Source organism: Grampus griseus, assembly GCF_964374135.1.
Source record: "Grampus griseus genome assembly, chromosome: 6".
NCBI lineage: Eukaryota > Metazoa > Chordata > Mammalia > Artiodactyla > Delphinidae > Grampus > Grampus griseus.
Window position 1 is genome coordinate 100,152,290 of NC_139000.1, and position 20,837 is coordinate 100,173,126.

At 43.7% G+C, this 20,837-nt stretch overlaps 1 protein-coding gene across 5 annotated transcripts in view; it reads right to left on the reverse strand.

Moving 5' to 3' along the window:
* ENTPD4 (ectonucleoside triphosphate diphosphohydrolase 4) overlaps positions 1-8,429 on the reverse strand; it is a 39,655-nt gene extending 31,226 nt beyond the window's left edge. For 2 of the 5 annotated variants that reach the window (XM_082656143.1, XM_082656138.1), the window contains exons 1-2: positions 8,243-8,429; positions 2,519-2,614 (exon numbers count right to left, since the gene is read on the reverse strand). The gene's annotated coding sequence lies outside the window, so the exon portion shown is untranslated. Of the gene's footprint in view, positions 1-7; positions 2,615-7,152; positions 7,228-8,242 lie in introns of all 5 variants that reach the window. The other 3 variants (XM_082656141.1, XM_082656140.1, XM_082656139.1) reach the window with 3 other exon arrangements.
* Between the last annotated feature and the right edge of the window lie 12,408 nt (positions 8,430-20,837).

The following is a 20,837-nucleotide window of genomic DNA, read 5'->3' on the forward strand; positions in this document are numbered from 1 at the left end:
TAAATACCTACTAGATCGCTCTTTTATGTACAAAGTACCATGCAAGGCACCATGTTCCGAGGGAGCTCTGTCACCTTCACCATGGCTGCCACTCCTTCAGCTCCCAGACCTCAAATCACAGGAGAACAGGAGGCCGGGGCCTCCTTCCAACCTGCCGGATCCGAAGGACGCGTGATCCTGGGTCTCCTTCTTGGTCTTGTGGCACCGATGTACCTCTTCCAGGCCTCTCACGACAGCTGTCTCCGCTAGTCTGCTTCTTAGCTCTTGAATGATTCCTTCTCAGGACCCTCCACGTCTCGGCGTTTCTGCACATCCTGTCTGCTGTTCCCCAGGTTCTCTGTCTTGGCTCCAATCTCTTCTAACTCTAATCTCTGTTCCTGGTCAACTTCACTTACTGCTTCAATGATCCGACAGCTCAGAACTTTCTTTCTCCACCCCAGGCTTCTCCTCTGAGCTACAGATACGTATCTTCAAGCACCTACCAACACCCCCATCTGAACATCGCACGGGCCCATGAGAAACATTTCTAAAGCTGAACCCTTCCACTGTAGCCCTCATCCTCTCCTCCCACGCTCCTCCTCTCAGTCTCAACCCCACCGACTGCTCAAGCAGAAACTAGGGAGTCGTGCCTGACCCCTCCCTCCTCCTCATCCTCCCGAGCCGACTTCTTACGGAGTCCTTCCATTTCTCTAACCTCCGTTCCTCTAAAGCCTGTCCCTTTTCTTAGCAATCTCTTACTCTTACGTGGCCTATCAGGACAGCAGCCTAACTTGTCAGTCTCCCACCTGCAGTCTCAACCCAGAGGCTCTCCAGTTCCTCACCCCATAGCTTCAGGCAGATTCTTCAACAGAAACTGACATCCACCCCATCCCTGCTCGGGTCCAGGATCCTGTTAATCTTGTGCTGGAAATCCTCCAACGGCTCCCCTTGCAAGTAAATAAAGGTCAAAGGCTGTACCCTGACTCCCCGTCCTACGGGATCCGGACATCTGTTACTGCGCTGACCTCACCGTCCCTCTCCCTTTCTCACTTCACTCCAGCCACACTGGTGTCCACACTGTCTTCACACACGCCAGGCACTGTCTGGTCTCAGAGCCTCTGAATGTGCTGCTCCCTCTGCTTGGAAATAATCCATATGGCTTATTTTTTCACTCCCTTCAGATCTTTACTCAATGTCACCTTCTCAGGAAGGCACGCCCTGGCCACCCAGTCTATAACTGCAGGCTCTCCCCTCCATCCAGCTCCCTTCCGTGGGTTATTTCTCCTCCTTAGCATTCACGTATTTATTAACTTTTTTTTTTTTTTTTTTTTGCCACACCACATGCATGCAGGTTCCCGGTTCCCCAACCAGGGATCGAACCCATGCCCTCTGCAGTGGAAGCTCGGAGTCTTAACCGCTGGACCACCAGAGAAGTCCCTTTATGAACTTCTTATATAGTGCTTATTATGTGCCAGGCCCTGCTGAAATGCTTTGCAAATACTAATCTATTCCTCCTATCGACCACCAAGGTAGGTACTATTTGCATAATATTTTACAGATGAAGCAGGGAGGCTGAGTAATGTGCCTGAGGTCACACAGCTAATAAAAGGTGAATATAAATAAAAGAGCTGGGATTCAAGCATGTGAATCCATACTCCTATCCTGTCCTCTAACACACTCTGTGTGTGTGTGTGTGTGTGTGTGTGTGTGTGTGTGTTTGCATTTCTCTTGCTCATGTATCTCCTCCTCCAGAATGCCAGCCCCACAAGGGGCCAGATTTAGGTCTGCTTGGCTGCATTCCCGGCGTGGCAGCCCCTAGGAAAGGGCCTGGCAAAGAGTCAAGTTTCAGAGTTCTGGGACCGAAAAGGGTTACAAACTTATACACTAGGGTAATCTTTCCAAAACAAACAGTAATCATGACACCTCCCCACCTCCCCATTTTTCTCTCTCACTCAGGAAAAAGTCCTAACTCCTTAGGATGGTAAAGGAGGTCCTTCTTGATCTAGTCTTGCGCTATTCCATACAGTAGCCATTGCCACATGTGGCTAAAGTAATTTAAATTAAAAATTCAGTTTCTCCAGACTCACAGATACAGAGAACAAACTAAGTGGCTACCAGTGGGGAGAGGAAAGGAGGGAGGGGCAAGTGAGGGGTAGGGGATTAAAGATGTTCATCACAGTATTATGTATAATAGCAAAACACTGTTCTAAACTAATGTGCCTTACAGGGGGGTGGGTTAAATTAAACATGGTCCATGTATGCAATGGACTACAATGTGACTGTTAGAGGTGCTGACACAGATCTACATTTATTGACATGGAAAGATACTCATGATAGGTTAAGTGAAAAACCTAACATCATGCATAGAGAGGAGAAAATGGAAGGAGAAAAACCAAAATGTTAACAGTGGTTAGTTATTTCTGAGTAGTGAGATAATGGATCATCTCTATTCTCTTCCCTAGGCTTGCCTAGGTTGCTTAAAGGGCATATATTAATTTTATCATCAGAAGAAACAACAGAACTGTCTTTAACAAGCTACCTTTGACTGATATCTCCAGTTTCCGGCATCCAATCCTCTTCTGGGTATATCAAGAAAGCCCGTCTTCAAAACTCTTCATGGCACAGGAATTCCAGTCTGAACATTTTAAAAAATCGATAATTATGTGATAGCTGAACTACGAACAAAAGAAAAGAATGTTTAATTAACAGCTTAAAGTCAAGGTCCTTGGGGGAAGAAAGGCCTTTCATGATTCAACGATTTGTATTATGAAGTGACATGAAGGGCAGAGAGGAGTAATACGACTGACTCCAATCTCAAGGCTTCTGCAGATTGGTAATGGAGAAAATACCAATACCCAAGAAATAATCAAGAGAGTAACAGAAGGCAATGTTAAATTATCTGGACTCCTGCTGTACCAGTTCAAAGAGCACGGTGAAGGCTACATGTTAACAGAAAGATTCCTGCAGGTGGGAAGTAGGCTTTGGATGGGGGAGGAGAAAAGAGAGTACCTTTCAAAGAAGAGGCCCTGTTGGGATGCACCATGGCAAACTTAGTAAATGTTATTTAATCCGGTGTTTGTCTTAGGCCTTTTTTTTTTTTTTTTGAGATATGAGATGACTTTGACAATGAGAATGAATAGATATTTTTTGTAAGTTACAAAATTTGTGTTTAAAGACAGATAGAAAATAGGACAGCTTGTAAATTGCTAAAGTAATTACTTTCATTTAGGACAAAAGTATGGCTGAATATCACCCAGCAGACAACAATACGGTAATTTGATCTTAAAATGTAAACTCCAGCTGTATTTGCAGCTAAGAGTCTTGGCACCAGGGTTTAGGGTGGCAAACTCTTAGCAGTATTACATAAAACTGCCATGTTTTTAAAAGGCCTAAGTTGTGTGAGGCCCATCACCAGAGAGATGCATTAACTCGAATTCTTTCAGCTCATGGGGCCCCCCCTCAGCTGAACATTCTTTAGCAGAGTGAGGTCCGCTGGGTCCTGAGTTAAAGTCTTTTCAGTCAGTTAGTTTCTCATTGACAGTCCTAAGGAAAACAGTGAAAACAATACAAGCCAACTGCAAAGTGAAATGGCTCCCACGGTGAAAAATGCAGGATGCAGTGACACAGACATTAGCAAATTCTGAAATTACAGGCAAACAAAATTACAGACAAATGAGACTCTGGAAGAGCTAAACCTGAGTAAGAACAGGTAAGATGCCACGAAGGGTGCTTCAAAAAAGAACAACATGAATATCAAAAGATGACAAGAGAAGCTGGAAAAATCAAAAGAAGCCCACAAACAGGCAGAATTCTGTAAGAAATGACCATCTTGGTGGGAGTACGAGGCCAAAGTGAAGTGAAGGATGCTGTGTGGCACTCAGCTGTGGGAAAAATACATCAAAGCAACTTGATTCGTTTGTTGTTTTAAGAAGAATGCACGGTAACACGTGTTGGCAACGATGTGGAAAAAGAGGAACCTTGAGCATTGTTGGTGGGAATGTAAACTGGTGCAGCCACTAAGGGAAACATTATGGAGGTTCCTCAAAAAATTAAAAATGGATCTACCATATGATCCAGCAATTCCATTTCTGGGTATTTTTCTGAAGAGAACAAAAACATTAATTTGAAGAGATATATGCACCCCTGTGTTCATAGCAGGATTATTTGCAACAGCCAAGATATGGAAGCAAGTAAAGTGCCCAACAACAGATGGACAAAAAAATTGTGGTGTACGTATACAATGAAATATTACTCAGCCACAAAAAAAGAATGAAATCTTGCCATTTGTGACAACATGGATGGGCCTGGAGGGCATTATGCTAAGTGGAATAAGTCTGACAGAGAAAGACAAATACTGTATGATTTCACTTATATGTGAAGTCTAAAAAACAAATGAGCAAACATAACAAAACAGAAACAGACACAAACATACAGAGAACAAACTGGTGGTTGCCAGTGGGGTAGGAAATGGGAGGAGAGAAACAGGTGAGAGAGATTAAGAGGTACAAAATTCCAGTTACAAAATAAATGAGTCACAGGGATGAAATTTACATAGGGAATATAGTCAATATTGTAATAACTTTGTATGGTGACAGATGGTAACTAGACTTACGGTGGTGATCTTTTTCGTAATGTACAGGATTATCGAATCCCTATGCTGTGCACCTGGAACTAACATAGTGTTGTAGGTCAATTATGCTTCAATTTTTTAAAATAAGAGAAAAAAGAAGAATGCACGTAGTTGCATTTATGATCGACATTTTCTTAATATTTAAGTTTTATTTATTTTAATAAATTTATTTATTTATTAATTTTTTGGCTGCGTTGGGTCTTCATTGCTGTGTGCGGGCTTTCTCTAGTTGCGGCGAGTGGGGGCTACTCTTTGTTGCGGTGGCTTCTCTTGTTGCGGAGCACGGGCTCTAGGCACGTGGGCTTCAGTAGCTGTGGCTCACGGGCTCAGCAGTTGTGGCACAAGGGCTTAGATGCTCTGCGGCATATGGGATCTTCCCGGACCAGGGCTCGAACCTGTGTCTCCTGCATTGGTAGCGGATTTTTAACCACTGCGCCACCAGGGAAGTCTTTAAATTTTATTTTTCCATAGCAAGTCCTAATCAAACCTCTTCCCTACCTCTCACTGTTCATTTGCAAACTTCTGGTCCCCATTTTAAATGATCTTTTTCTGGTCATACTTTTCCCTGCATCTCCTCTGTAGTTTCCCAGATCTGCAACTCTGACTTCCCTCAAGTTTCAGTCCCACATCCTGAGCTTACCCAGTTACCACAAATTCATTTAGTCTAAGATTGTGCTCCCAAATCTTTTGACACAAACTAATACCACCTTCCAAATTCCCCAGGTATAAGAGGAGTATCACCATGGACTGGGGTCACCTGATTCTTAACCTTGATTCCCAATTATCTGTGTGTTGCTACTCTGTGTCATTTATCAGGTCCTGTCAATTCTTCCTCAAACAGTCCACACATCTAAAATGACCACAGCAGACATCCCTACCTCAGGATAGGTCTCCAGGCGGGTCACTAACCTTCTGCCTTCACGGTGAACACCGTTTTTTGGAAACATTTCTTTGTAAAACGTTACCTTCGCAATACAACCAGCTCAAGAAAAAAATCTAGAAACAATAAATGCTGGAAAGGGTGTGGAGAAAAGGAAACCCTCCTGCACTGTTGGTGGGAATGTAAATTGATACAGCCACTATGGAGAACAGTATGGAGGCTCCTTAAATAACTAAAAATAGAACTACCATACGACCCAGCAATCCCACTACTGGGCATATACCCTGAGAAACCATAATTCAAAAAGAGTCATGTACCACAATGTTCATTGCAGCTCTAACTACAATAGCCCGGATATTGAAGCAACCTAGGTGTCCATCGACAGATGAATGGACAAAGAAGATGTGGCACATATATACAATGGAATATTACTCAGCCATAAAAAGAAACGAAATTGAGTTATTTGTAGTAAGGTGGATGGACCTAGAGTCTGCCATACAGAGTGAAGTAAGTCAGAAAGAGAAAAACAAATACCGTATGCTAATGCATATATATGGAAGCTAAAAAAAAATATGGTACTGATGAACCTAGTTGCAGGGCAGGAATAAAGTTGTAGATATAGAGGATGGGCTTGAGGACACAGGGTGGGAGGTGGAAGCTGGGTCCAAGTGAGAGTAGCACTGACATATATACACTACGGAATGTAAAATAGATAGCTAGTGGGAAGCAGCAGCACAGCACAGGGATATCAGCTCAGTGCTTTGCATTGACCTAGAGCGGGGGATAGGGAGGATGGGAGGAAGGCTCTACAGGGAGGGGATATGGGGACATATGTATGCATATGACTGATTCAACAAAAACTAACACAGTATTGTGAATCAATTATACTCCAATAAAGATCTATTGGGACTTCCCTGGTGGCACAGTGGTTAGGAATCCGCCTGCCAACGCAGGGGACACGGGTTCAAGCCCTGGTCCGGAAAGATCCCACATGCCGCAGAGCAACTAAGCCTATGCGCCACAACTACTGAGCCTGCGCTCTAGAGCACGTGAGCCACAACTACTGAGCCCGTGTGCCGCAACTACTGAAGCCCGCATGCCTAGAGCCCATGCTCCGCAACAAGAGAAGCCACTGCAATGAGAAGCCCGCGCACCGCAACGAAGAGTAGCCTCCACTCGCCACAACTGGAGAAAACCCGTGTGCAGCAACGAAGACCCAACACAGCCAAAAAATTAGAAAAAAAAAAAAAAAAAAAGATCTATTAAAAAAAAAAAGAACCTTCCAGAGCCTACAGGTCAACAACAGCGTCCCTGTGTGGCATCTGAGACCTTCCATCCGTCAAACGGTCCCATCTTATTTTACTAAACTGTTCTCTGCTCAGCCCTAGATAACATCTCTCTGCTCTAGTGAGGTGGGTCTCTCCTCTCCCACACAAGCAGTCCTCGTTCTTGCCTTGGGCCATTACTTAAGTCACTTCCTACTAAGTAATATGTCCTGTTCACAATATTACATTTCTTTCAAGGCACAGGTCAATATTCTTCTTTGCCAAGATTTAACCAGTTATATTTCCCAATGTTTCTCCACACTCTGAATCTTCTCTTTATTCATGTGTAGTTGATTTAAAATAAACATGCTGAATAAATATGTAGAGAATATAAATACCTAGATAACTTTCATTTTGTTTCTTCTTTCTAGACTGTATACGTAAGGGTTGAGATTCATGCATTCCTATTAGGCCTGGAAGGATGTAAACCACAGATTCAATATGCAACAAATAAATCAATGTTAAGGTTAACAATGGAATAAACAAACTACTTACACAAATTAATACTCCATTTTATAATTCTGCTAATGTGTCAAACAGAATGAACAGACCTGATACAAAGACACAATAACATCAAATATAACATAATACAAAGAATATAATTCTTTTAGGCCCCTCCAAGGCTGGAAAATTATTTTCATTACACAAAGCAGTACACAGTAAAGGCTGTAATGTGAAATTAAACTAGGGATCTGAGTCTCTAATTTAGAATTCTTTAATAACCTAGTTTATCTTTCAGCATGGAAGCATCTCGTTTCTTTCCTAAACAGTCTACACCTGCGTTCGTCTCACTGGGGTCTGAGAACCCCTGCGGTTCTGAGTCAAATTCCAGAGGAATGAGCGAACTGTCCCTTTAAGAGGTGTCACGCATTACTCGAGTTTGTGAAACACTGCTCTTACCATCACTTTATTGCCCAACTAGCTCTATTTTTCCAATGGAGCTAATCAGATTTAGATTTTAGAGAAACCTAAAGCATGAAACTTGGTAAAAGCAGAGTAAAGGAAAAACGATGCTGACTTGTAAATGTCATGACAAGGTGGCAGGTAAGACCCGCAGGGTCCTCGATGCAGCATCCTTCTCCCCGGCCAGGTCCCTCCCCATGCGGCCCAGACCCGCGCCCACTACGTGTCAGAGGGGAAATCCAGCGCGGTCACCGGAGCGGGCGCCGACAGCACGACTGCCAGCTTTCTCCCGCCAGGGGCTGGGGGACAGCACCTGCCGCCCGGGGTCACGGGTGCTGACGGCTGGCACCCGGATGTGGTCGCGCGACCCGGGCGGCGGGGAGGCAACGGCGCGGGAAGGGCCCCCGGGGCAGAGTGGCTCGTCCGCGGCCTCGCTGCCCCGTCGGGCCCCATCGGGCCCCGCTCCAACCGTCCCCGCTTCGGCCGCCCACCCTCCCCTCGTCCGCGCCGGAAAGGCCGCCTCACCTGCTCGGCAGCGTCCGACTCGGCGGTCGGGGTTCCCGGGAGCGGGGACCCGCGAGCGGAGCGCATCACGGCCACCGCGGCGAGGCGGCGCCGGCAATGCAGTCGCGGCTTCCCGGCAGCAGCTTCCCGGCAGCTCCGCTCCTTTCCCGCAGCCGTACCGCCAAAACACCACCCCGTAGCCACCCGTGTCGCGTCACCGGGAGCGGCGGGAGCGCGCACGCCGCGGGGCGGGGCCTGCGCCGCCATGACTGGCATCCCAGCGCAGCGCTCTTCCGCGGAGCCACGCGGGTGCAGCTGAGCTCAGGGACTGCCGAAAGTGAAAGTGGCATCACGGAAATAACCAGTACTGTGGCTTGGTTACCGCCGATCCTACAGCGAGGCGCAAAGTGCTTATGACACCAAAGGTCTTTTTTTTTTAATTAATTAATTAATTTATTTTTGGCTGTGTTGGGTTTTCGTTTCTGTGCGAGGGCTTTCTCTAGTTGCGGCGAGCGGGGGCCACTCTTCATCGCGGTGCGCGGGCCCCTCACTGTCGCGGCCTCTTTTGTTGCGGAGCACAGGCTCCAGACGCGCAGGCTCAGTAGTTGTGGCTCACGGGCCTAGTTGCTCCGCGGCATGTGGGGTATTCCCAGACCAGGGCTCGAACCCGTGTCCCCTGCATTGGCAGGCAGATTCTCAACCACTGCGCTACCAGGGAAGCCCCGCAGTTGTTTTATTTGTGTTCTATTAGTATTATGGAAAACAACACTTGAAAACTTAAGAAGAACTAGGCATTTTTGCTCGACTCGACATTTCGTTTTGCAACTTTGCCAGTAGCTATCCCTATTTTATAAGCGGGGAAACGAAGGTCAAACTCATTCAGTGACTCTCTTAAGGTCCACATAATTAGTAAAAGCCAGGATTTCATCGTTACCAAAAGTTGCATATTTCAGAGCCTACTCTGGGTTAGAGCACCTCCAACACAGGCAATGGTTATGAGAAGAAATAGTGAGGTGAACAGCACTAGTTCCAGAGAGTAACCCCAAGACCTGGACTTAGCTCAAGGCCCCACTCTAGCTTGACAAAAAAAAGTGCCTTGAAGTCACAGAGCTGGAAGAGACCTTGAGAAACACAGCTTTTTATCCTTTTTTCTTTTCTTTTCTTTTTTAAACAGGTGAATACACTGCTTCCCAGAGATAGAAAGTGACCAGCCAGCCTAGCCAGTTTAAAATATTTTTAAAAATGAGAGTCCTGGAAACGTCTACTCCATGACTTGTGTCAAGTAAAACAAGCTTGGACACAACTAGTAGTTATAAATTTTAAGCAGAATCCTTGGTCCAGCGCCAGCTCGGGTTAAATCTCCTTGTGGTAGCATTTCATCCTTGGATTCAGATACTGTTCGTGGAAGAAGGCTAGCAGTGACCAAGGAGTCTTGTGCTTTAGAAGTAAATACTGTCTTTTAACTATTGCTCCATACTAGAATCATAAAGCCACAGAAAGTTCAAACAAAGAGACCATAGTTACTATCTAGACCAAACCATCTCCTTTTACTGTTAAGGAACCTGGAACCCAGAGAGACTGAATGTCTTGCCCAAACGCCCTAGAGGCAGAAGGGGAAGCAGAACCTCTGGTTCTGACTCCTACTTGAGTGCCCTTTTATGGCAATCTGTTGCTATTTTTAAAAAATGACCAGTGTGGATAGCTTACACATTAGAAAGCTCTGTGACTTGTACCTAAGGTTAGCTTTGAGAAGCTGAAGTAGTTGGCCACCGACATGCTGTGATTTTAGGGCCAAGACCCCTCAAAATTACGTGTGTTTCAAAGTCCTTACCATCTGTGTTACTGGTTCATATTATGGTAGTCTCTCTCTCAAGGAGGCCTCTACCAAAATGCCACACTAGAATTTTCACACCATCAGTATTTCCTGATAATTCATATACAAAAATTTTCTGATAAGAGCTAGGAAAAAAAAGTATAAAGTATGAAAACGTGGAATATGCTGCATTCGTTTCCTACAACTGCCATAACAAATTACTCCAAACTGGGTGGCTTAAATCAACAGAAATTTATTCTTTCATAGTATGGGAGGCTCGAAGTCTGAAATCAAGGTGTTGGCAGGGCCGTGCTCTCTCCGAAGTGTCTAGGAGATGATCCTTCCTTGCCTGTCAGTTTCTGGTTGTTGCCGGCAATCTTTGGCATTTCTTGCATCACTCCAATCTCTGCCTTGTTGTCACATGATGTTCTTCTGTGTGTCTCTGTGTCCAAATTCACCTCTTCTTAAAAGGACAGCAGCATATTGGATTTAGCCACGCCCTCTCCCCTCCCAACCGATACAATATGATTTCTTCTTAACATGATTATATCTGTAAAGACCCTGTTTCCTAATAAGGTCACATTCACAGGTTCTGGGTGGACATGAATTTTGGGGGGACACTATTCAACCCAGTACATGAGACGACCAGCCCGGTTTTGGTCATCAGGGAAGGCTTCTCTGAGGAAGTGATGTTTGAGGTCACACCCGCAAGATGAATAGGAATTAACCAGAAGATGGATGAAGTCTGGGCCTATATGAAGGAGTAGCGCTTCAGGCAGTGGAAACAGCAAAGAGGCTCTGAAGTGGGTAGAAGTACAACTGTCAGAGTGAGCCATCAACTTATTCTCCCTTATTAACAGGAGAAATAAAAAAACTAAGCTAATAGGAGACAACACTTACTGCGTACTTTATGCCAGGCACAGTTCTAAGAGCATTAAAAAACATTTCAAATAGAATGGTAATGAAAATACATCAGAATTCATGGAATGCAGCCAAAGCGGTACTTACTGAGAAATTTATAGCTTTAAAAGCTTATTTTTGTAAAGAAATAAAAGTTTGAAATCAAAGTTTCCACCTTAAGAAGTTAGGCTAAGAAAAGAAAGTTAAAGCCAAAGCAAATAGAAGGAAGGAAGTAATTTTTAAAAATAAGTTGGACAAAATTAACAAAACCACAAGTTGGTTCTTTGAAAATATTAATAAAATTGATCAATTCGTAGTGAGATTGATCAGGAAAAAAGAAAGAAAACACAAATAATCAAAATCAAGACTAAAGGAAGAACATCCTTACAGATCCTACAAAAATTAAAAAAAATAATAAGAAAACGTAATGAACAACTGTATGCTGGTTTCAACAATTTAGATGAAATGGAAAAATTCTTGGAAAAATACAATTTCCCAAAATTGACAGAAGGAAAAATCATCTGTATGGCCCTATATCTTTTATGGTCCCCAGAAGAAAATTCCAGGCCCAGATCGTTTCACCAGTAAATTTTATCAGCTGTTTAAGAAAGAAATCATACCAATCTTATATAAACTCTTTCAAAGAAATAGAGAAGGAGGGAATATTTCCTGACTCACGAGGTCAGAATAATCCTGATTCCAAGAGATAAAAAAGAAAGAAAATTACATACACATCAATATCCTTTATGAACATAAACACAAAAATTCTAACAAAACATTGGCAATTAAAATCCAGCAGTATCTATCTAAAGAGAGTAAGATAGCTTAACCAAATGAGATTTTTTTCAAGAAATGCAAGGTTGGTTCAACATTTTAAAATAATCCCTATTATTCACTACATAAACAGAATAAAGGAGACAATTCATATGGTCTCAATCAGTGTAGAAAAAACATTTGACAAAGTTCAACACTCATTCATGATTTAAACCAAAAAGCTTTCATCAACTATAAAGGGAATGATCTTCCTTAGTTTGTTAGCATATTTACAAAAGAACTACAGTTAACATGGTTGCAAGGTCAAAGTACGTTATTGCAAGTCTGTGTTTTGAAAGTATTAAATCATTAGAGAAATGCAGACCAAAACTACAATGAGGTATCACCTCACACCATTCAGAATGGCCATCATCAAAAAATCTACAAACAACAAATGCTGGAGACGGTGTGGAGAAAAGGGAACCCTCTTGCACTGTTGGTGGGAAGGTAAATTGATACAGCCACTGTGGAGAACAGTATGGAGGTTCCTTAAAAAACTAAAAATAGAACTGCCATACGACCCAGCAATCCCACTACTGGGCACATACCCTGAGAAAACCATAATTCAAAAAGAGTCATGTACCACAATGTTCATTGCAGCTCTATTCACGATAGCCAGGACATGGAAGCAACCTAAATGTCCATCGACAGATGAATGGATAAAGAAGATGTGGCACATATATACAATGGAATATTACTTAGCCAGAAAATGAAACAAAACTTGAGTTATTTGTAGTGAGGTGGATGGACCTAGAGTCTGTTATACAGAGTGAAGTAAGTCAGAAAGGGAAAAACAAATACTGTATGCTAACACATATATGTGGAATAAAGGAAAAAAAAAAGATTATGAAGAACCTAGGTGCAGGACAGGAATAAAGACGCAGACGTAGAGAATGGACTTGAGGACACAGGGAGGGGGAAGGGTAAGCTGGGACGAAGTAAGGGAGTGGCATGTGCATATATACACTACCAAATGTAAAATAGATAGCTGGTGGGAAGCAGCCACATAGCACAGGGAGATCAGCTCGGGGCTTTGTGACCACCTAGAGGTGTGGGATAGGGAGGGTGGGAGGGAGATGCAAGAGGGAAGAGATATGGGGATATATGTATATGTATAGCTGATTCACTTTGTTATAAAGCAGAAACTACAGAAACTAACACACCATTGTAAAGCAATTATACTCCAATAAAGTTGTTAAAAAAAAGAAAGTATAGGGCTTCCCTGGAGGCGCAGTGGTGAGAGTCCACCTGCCGATGCAGGGGACACGGGTTCGTGCCCCGGCCTGGGAAGATCCCACATGCCGTGGAGCGGCTGGACCCGTGAGCCATGGCCGCTGAGCCTGCGTGTCTGGTGTCTGTGCTCTGCAACGGGAGAGGCCACAGCAGTGACAGGCCAGCGTACCACAAAAAAAAAAAAAATAAGTATTAAATCAGAGTTTCAAAAAGGGATGTGATGTCTAGACTGCAGAAGCCATCCTGTAACCATGAGGCAACAGTGATGCAGATAAGAAGCCAATACTAAATATGTTGAAATAGAAAGAGAGAGTTGCCTAGGTCCATCATGGCATCACTAAATCACTAAAATAATACTAGCCACTGATGTACATCTTGCTCCTTGTTGTGAGAGGAGAACAAGGCCTTTGTTTATTTAAATTACTTCTGGCTGGATATTCCATTACTTGCCATTAGGTCTCAGGGGCAACATGACTTGTTCAAGTTCCTAAAACTGGAAGGGATGCAGGATGATTGAATGTGAAGCTAACTAAACTGGAAGGTGGAAACCTGGATCCCAGTCCCTGCTATGCTATTAATTGACTGCATAAGCTTAGAAAAATTTAGTTTACCTCACTGGTCCTCACCATCCATATGTAACTTTAAAAAGGGAGTGGAGAGGTGGCTAGGTTGACCTCTGAGGTCTGAAATCCATGATTTCTAAGAGGCAAAAGAGACCAGAAACAAGGTCCTCCCTTCCTCCTTCCCTTCTCTCCCTCCTTCTCCACCTCTGCTTCCTCATTATGAAATCTAACATAAGATAGAAGAGCTCTTTCCTTTTTAAATTGAACTCCAGATTCTTTTAAAACTGTGCATGCAGGAATCTTAATGAATGGATTAGGGCCAGTGAAAACCATCAGTATTTAGAACCCAAACAGCATTTCCTTTAGTTATCTTTCTGGAAAAACCTCCAACATGGCCATAGCTTGGCATTCTGTTGGCTTTGCTCTCCAAATGTTTTAACCCATCATTCCAGGGAGACTAAATTGGCAAACGGGCCCTCCTGGCAGTCTGTAAGTGTTGGGAGGAGGTAACTGTGGGGCACTGGATGTCATGGAAACAAAGGAATCAGGTGACCCTTGGAAACAATGAGTCCTATTGCCCTCCTCCGTTCCTGTTTGCCTTCCAATGCATGCGTGCACAGACTGGTTTTTGAGCGACTTGGCTAATAATCCTATATATTTATACAGCATTTGTCTTCAAGAAGACCATAGCACTTTACATACATGACCTCATTTATGAGCCCAGCATTCCTAAGGCAGGGAATGGGCCAGGAGAATTCTTATTTTATGGAGTTTTGTTACAGAGTGAAAGCACTTGAGATTCAGAAAGAGAAAGGGACTTGGTCAAAGCAGCATCAAAATTCACAGGGTTTCCTTCAAACTTTTCTCATCACAGCATGTGACCAACTGTACCATAAAGGGGTCTAGTGGGATGTGGATCATTACACATACATAAACATACACACACACAAAATAGGGAGTGGACATGGTTGCTTTTGCTGCCTACAACTATCCTTCTCTTTTCGGTAACAGTACCTTGAATTTCTGAAGCAGTATGCCTGTCTCGCACTCAGTCCATTTGGGTCAGGACATATGACCCTGGCCTGGTTATGCAGAGTAATTTCATTCCCTGACCCTGTGATTGGCACATGAGTCCTGCTGTTCTGATCAGATATAAGCTACATTCTTCAATATCAGCTTCATCTGCAAAAAGATGATATTTTGATTTTTGTACAGTTTTTGTTTCATTTCTCAAATCGTTCAGACTTGGGCAGGAAGCAGCAGGTTATTCATCGGCTCCCTTGAATCTCAACATTTCTGTGTTCCTTCCTCGCCCCAGCTAACATATCCTTCTCCTTCCCAGCATCCTTTGTTAATTCCTCATCCCCTCTAGGTTACAGTTGAAATTCCTAGCAAATCAACTCTGGGAATCAGTGGGGTGATTAGATTTTTATTGACGGGTTGGTCTAATACCCATCTCCTTAGCATGACACCCCAAGGCTGTCAGCTTTTTAAGCCTCTTGTCATATATTCCCTGTGTTCTAACATGCTTAACTACTTGCTTGCTCCTAAATTGTTCCCTATTTTCATGCCTCTGGGTCTTTACACACATTTCCTATGGCTGGAATACTTTCTTCTTCCTTGACTGCCTGGAAAAAAACCCTCCTACTCATCCTTCAATTTGCCCCTTGAAATTGTGTGTTGTCATGTGACCTCCCCAGGCAAGAAAGTCTTTATCTTTTATCGCTCAGCACTGTTGTTTGGTGTAACTGTTGTTGGTCTTTGCTGCCATGTTATTCCTCTGTGCATTCCTAGCCTGGAGCAAACATGAATTCAATGCAAAAACACATGCTGTGTGCCCACATGTGTCTCTCCCGTTCCCTGCAGAACTGAGAAGGTTCTAGCTATCTTGCCTTCGGTAGAAAGAAATAGATTTCACCCCCCTCCTACTGCAGTGGACTTTTGCGCTAGCTCCAAATTCATCCCTGTTTGAAATCCATGCTGTATTTTTTAGGGGAGGTGCTCAGTAATGTCTACTGGAACCGAATTGAAGATTTCATCTTGTCAAGTCAGGCTAAGCTTCATCTGCCAGAAACGTTGGAATTCCTATTTTGTTATCCAACTCACTCATTGTCCTTCTTAGCTTTTTTTTTTTCCCTTCATTCCCGACACCTCCCTAAGGAATGTCTTTTTAAATATTATTTTAATTAATTAATTTACTTATTTATTTGGCCGTGCTGCACAGCTTTTGGGCTCTTAGTTTCCCCAACCAGGGATCAAACCCAGGCCCCCTGCAGTGGAAGTGCGGAGTCCTAACCACTGGACCGCCAGGGAAGTCCCTGTCCTTCTTAGCACTGAATAATACTTATTTGCCTAGACACATCCCGTCTCCCATATCCTCTCCCATTAAACTGTGATCTCTTTGAAGACAGGGACTGTCTTAGTACAGAGCGAGGCACTTAGGAAGTGCTCAAAACATGTTTGCTCAGTAATTAGTGAATGAATGAATGATATTACTTTCCTTCTTGATCAAAGGGAGACGTGGATGAAGATAGATAGAGCTTGGCCAAAGAGGTCTCTTCTCTGCTTACCACCTTTCAAATTCACTGAAGAGAGGGGACAGAAAAGGGAGAAAAAGCAGTGGGTGATCCAGAGATAAGCTTTATCTTTCCTTACAATATTCTGATCCTACTTGCCTTGTGTGTCTAGCAGGAAATTCTGGAGGGTTTCTGGACTTGGATGGTGACTTTTCCACTTGTATGATGCAGGTTGAGCCCTATTTTTACATTTTCTCATCATTTTCGTTGGAATTGGGGATGAGCAGTCAGATGTGTAATTTCAGCCCGGCATCCTTCTCTGGGATGCCTCCTCTGACCCCCATTTACAATGGCAAGCTGTCCCCCTTGGACTCCACACCCTCTACACACATCCCCTGCTTTACTTTTTCTCTGTAGCTCATATCTATCTGACGTACTACAGATTTTCTGATTTTGTTAGTTTACTCTTTGTCTCCCTATATCAGTCAGGAGGTAGAAAGAATATAAGCTATTTAAAGGAAAAATTTAACATAAAGAGCTGTTATCTAGTAGAAGGTGGTTAATGACTAAAAGGTGTAAAAGAAGAGGTTTCATGAAGGGATGCAGAAGAAGCAGGTGCAGAAAAGCAGCTACTACCTCTGGGCTGGGGCAGGGAGTGGACAGGAAGGAACTGAGGACCCAGGGGGACATCCCCCAGCCCCCTTTCTGTCCCCATCCCAAGGCTGTGGTTCAGAACTTTTCCAGTAGGGTGTGGCTACCTAGGACTGCTACATAATACGCAGACTCAGGGCAAAACGAAAATACAAGGCTCTTTGTTCCAAAGTTATTAAGAGTTTCAACACAGTGGCAGCAGAACATGAAATCAATCAAATGCAGGGCTTTCCTGAGTGCCAGGGCCCACGGCTGACTGCGGAATTGTGCAGCTCTGTGGCTACTGCAGGAATGCATAGCCTGCTGGTGGCAAAGAAATTTGCCGGAAGGTATGGGCTGGCCTGGATCTGTGGAAGCCGGCTGCTGTGGCCTGAGGGTGTGGACTGGCCTGGGCCCCGCTGCTGTGCAGAAATGGGCTGGTGGAGTGGGGAGAGCGTGGCTTAAGGAGAGAGCCAGGTCTTGATAGTTCACCGATTTTCAGTGTTATAGAAACCATAGCTTCATACCCTTGTCACAAAGATATATATATTTTCAAGTTAGAACAATACCACATTCTATTTACTCATGTGTTATCTGGATTTATAATCTTGAACATCTCTAAACAATACATGTACTCTTACCCCCAGCCCTACAAATGTCTGTGGTGATTCCAGAGGGGAGAAAAGAGAAGGACCAGCCCCCTGGAAAGGGCGACACGAGATAAGATTGAAGATGCAAAGAGACAAATTAGTGTGAGGCGGAGGAAAGACTTTTTCTTTTTTAACTTTTTAATTTTATTTAATTTAGTTTTTTATACAGCAGGTTCTTATTAATTATCTATTTTATACATATCCGTGAATATATGTCAATCCCAATCTCCCAATTCATCCCACCACCACCCCCCTCCACCGCTTTCCCCCCTTGGTGTCCATACGTTTGTCCTCTACATCTGTATCTCTATTTCTGCCCCGCAAACCGGTTCATCTGTACCATTTTTCTAGGTTCCACATATATGCGTTAATATACGATATTTGTTCTTCTCTTTCTGACTTACTTCATTCTGTATGACAGTCTCTAGATCCATCCACGTCTCTACAAATGACCCACTTTCGTTCCTTTTTATGGCTGAGTAATGTTCCATTGTATATATGTACCACATCTTCTTTACCCATTCGTCTGTTGATGAGCATTTAGGTTGCTTCCATGACCTGGCTATTGTAAATAGAGCTGCAATGAACAATGGGGTGCATGTGTCTTTTTGAATTATGGTTTTCTTTGCGTATATGCCCAGGAGTGGGATTGCTGGGTCATATGGTAATTCTATTTTTAGTTTTTTAAGGAACCTCCATACTGTTCTCCATAGTGGCTGTATCAATTTAGATTCCCATCAACCGTGCAAGAGGGTTGCCTTTTCTCCACACCCTCTCCAGCATTTGTTGTTTGTAGATTTTCTGATGATGCCCATTCTCACTGTGTGAGGTAATACCTCATTGTAGTTTTGATTTGCATTTCTCTAATAATTAGTGATGTTGAGCAGCTTTTCATGTGCCTATTGACCATCTGTATGTCTTCTTTGGAGAAATGTCTGTTTAGATCTTCTGCCCATTTTTGGATTGGGTTGTTTCGTTTTTTTTAATATTGAGCTGCATGAGCTGTTTATATATTTTGGAGATTAATCCTTTGTCCAATGATTCATTAGCAAATATTTTCTCCCATTCTGAGGGCTATCTTTTTGTCTTGTTTATGGTTTCCTTTGCTGTGCAAAAGCTTTGAAGTTTCATTAGGTCCCAATTGTTTATTTTTGTTTTTATTTCCATTACTCTACGAGGTGGATCAAAAAAGATCTCGCTGTGATTTATGTCAAAGAGTGTTCTTCCTATGTTTTCCTCTAAGAGTTTTATAGTGTCCGGTCTTACATTTATGTCTCTAATCCATTTTGAGTTTATTTTTGTGTACGGTGTTAGGGAGTGTTCTCATTTCATTCTTTTACATGTAGCTGTCCAGTTTTCCCAGCACCACTTATTGAAGAGACTGTCTTTTCTCCATTGTATATCCTTGCGGAGACTTTTTTTTTTATTGTGGAAAAGTAGACATAAACGTGAAATTTACCATCTTAACCATTTTGAAGTGTGTAGTTCAAAAGTGCTAAATGTCTTCACATTGTTGTGCCATCCATCTCCAGAACTTTTTCTTTTTGCAAAACTGAAGCTTGGTACCCATCTCCCATTTCCCCTCCCCTCAGCCTCCTTCACCCAGCCGTCTACTTTCTGTTTCTGTGAATGTGACCACTCTAAATACCACCTGTAAGTGGAATCATACAGTATTTTATCTTTTGTGACTGGCTTTTTTCACTTAGCATAGTGTCTTCAAGGTTCATCCATATTGTAGCATGTGTCACAATTTCCTTCCTTTTTAAGGCTGAACAATATTCGCTTGTTTGTACATACCACATTTTGTTTATGCATTCATCTGCTGATGGATACTTGGGTTGCTTCCACGTTTTAGCTACCGGGAATAAGGCTGCAATGGGCCTAAGCGTGCAGATATCTCTTTGAGACTCTGCTTTCAGTTCTTTGGGGTATATGCTCAGAAGTTGGATTGTTGCATCATACAGTAGCTCTATTTTTAACGTTTTGAGGAACCACCACACTGGTTTTTTATAAGGGCGGCACCATTTCGCATTCCCGTCAACGATGCACAAAGGTTTCATTTTCTCCAAATCTTCAACAACACTTGTTATTTTCTGGGTTTTTGGTTTTGTTTTGATAGTAGCCATCTTGATGGGTGTGCGGTGGTATGTCACTGTGGTTTTGAAAACTTCTCTTGTTTTGAAATAGGAGGGAAGGAGGGCAGGATGAGTGAAGAGGCAGAGCTAATGTGGAGTAAATCAGAGGGACGCTGAGGTAGCTCATAGCTGATCTCCATTTGGTCCACCATCTTGGTGGCGAGAGAGAGAAGAAGGTGTGGACCAGGTAAAGGCTGGTGGGGACTGGCCAGGGTTAAAATAGGAGCCAGTGGCGGGGATGAGACAGGTGAGTCAGCTGGCGATGATTATAAAGATAAAGTGAGCAGTTGTGGGGTTCCATCTGAGGTCAGGAGGCTTGAATACATAACGGGCCCAATCCCAGTTCTGTGACTGTCTCCAGCAGCCCAGAAGAAGGGAAGGTGCAAACAGACTTGGTGGGGCTGCCTGGGCCGGTGGCTGAAAATCCCCTTCTTGTTTGTGATGGGCGGGCGTGGGCTGGCAGAGAGGTGGAGCTGGAGACACAGCCATGCTTGCCTTGGGTGTTTGGTGTGGAAATGGCTGTTGAAGTTGGAAGAATAAAGAAATTGTGAGACGAGGGTGTTAGAAGTGCCAGTGAGAACCATGCTTCCTTGTCTTGTGATCAGGGATCTAGGAAAAAAAAACAAAACCTGGGTAGAGGGCCTTCCACAGAAAGCCAGGTTTCCTTATGTAAGACATTGGGAAGAGTTTGTTTAAGGAGACGTTCAGGGACTTCCCTGGTGGCGCAGTGGTTAAGAATCCGCCTGCCAGTGCGGGGGATGCGGGTTCGAGCCCTGGTCCGGGAAGATCCCACATGCCCAACGAAGCCCGTGCACCACCACTACTGAGCCTGCACTCTAGAGCCCGAGAGCCACAGCTGCTGAGCCCGCATGCCACAACTCCTGAAGCCCACGCGCTTAGAGCCCGTGCTGCGAAGCGAGAGAAGCCACCGCAGTGAGAAGCCCACGCACCTCAACGGAGAGTAGCCCCCGCTCGCTGCAACTAGAGAAAGCCCGTGCGCAACAACGAAGACCCAACGTAGACAAAAATAAATAAATAAAATAAATAAATTTATTTAAAAAAAAAAAAAGTTCAGCAACAGAGGAAAATATAGTGGAAAGCAGGCTCCCCAGAGCAAGGATGATCAAAGTGTGATGCTGCCAGGACCAACAACATCAGCTGCATCTGGAATCTTGGGAGAAATGCAAATTCTCTGTCCCACCCAGGCCCCCTGCATCAGAAACTCTGAGGCTGAGGCCCAGTAATCTGTGTTTTAATAAGCCCTCCATGTGATTTCGATACATGCTCAAGTTTGCATCCTATATCCCAAGATATAGTATAATATCCTAGTAGAGGGTCAGACAGGGTAAAGTGAAGAAGAGAA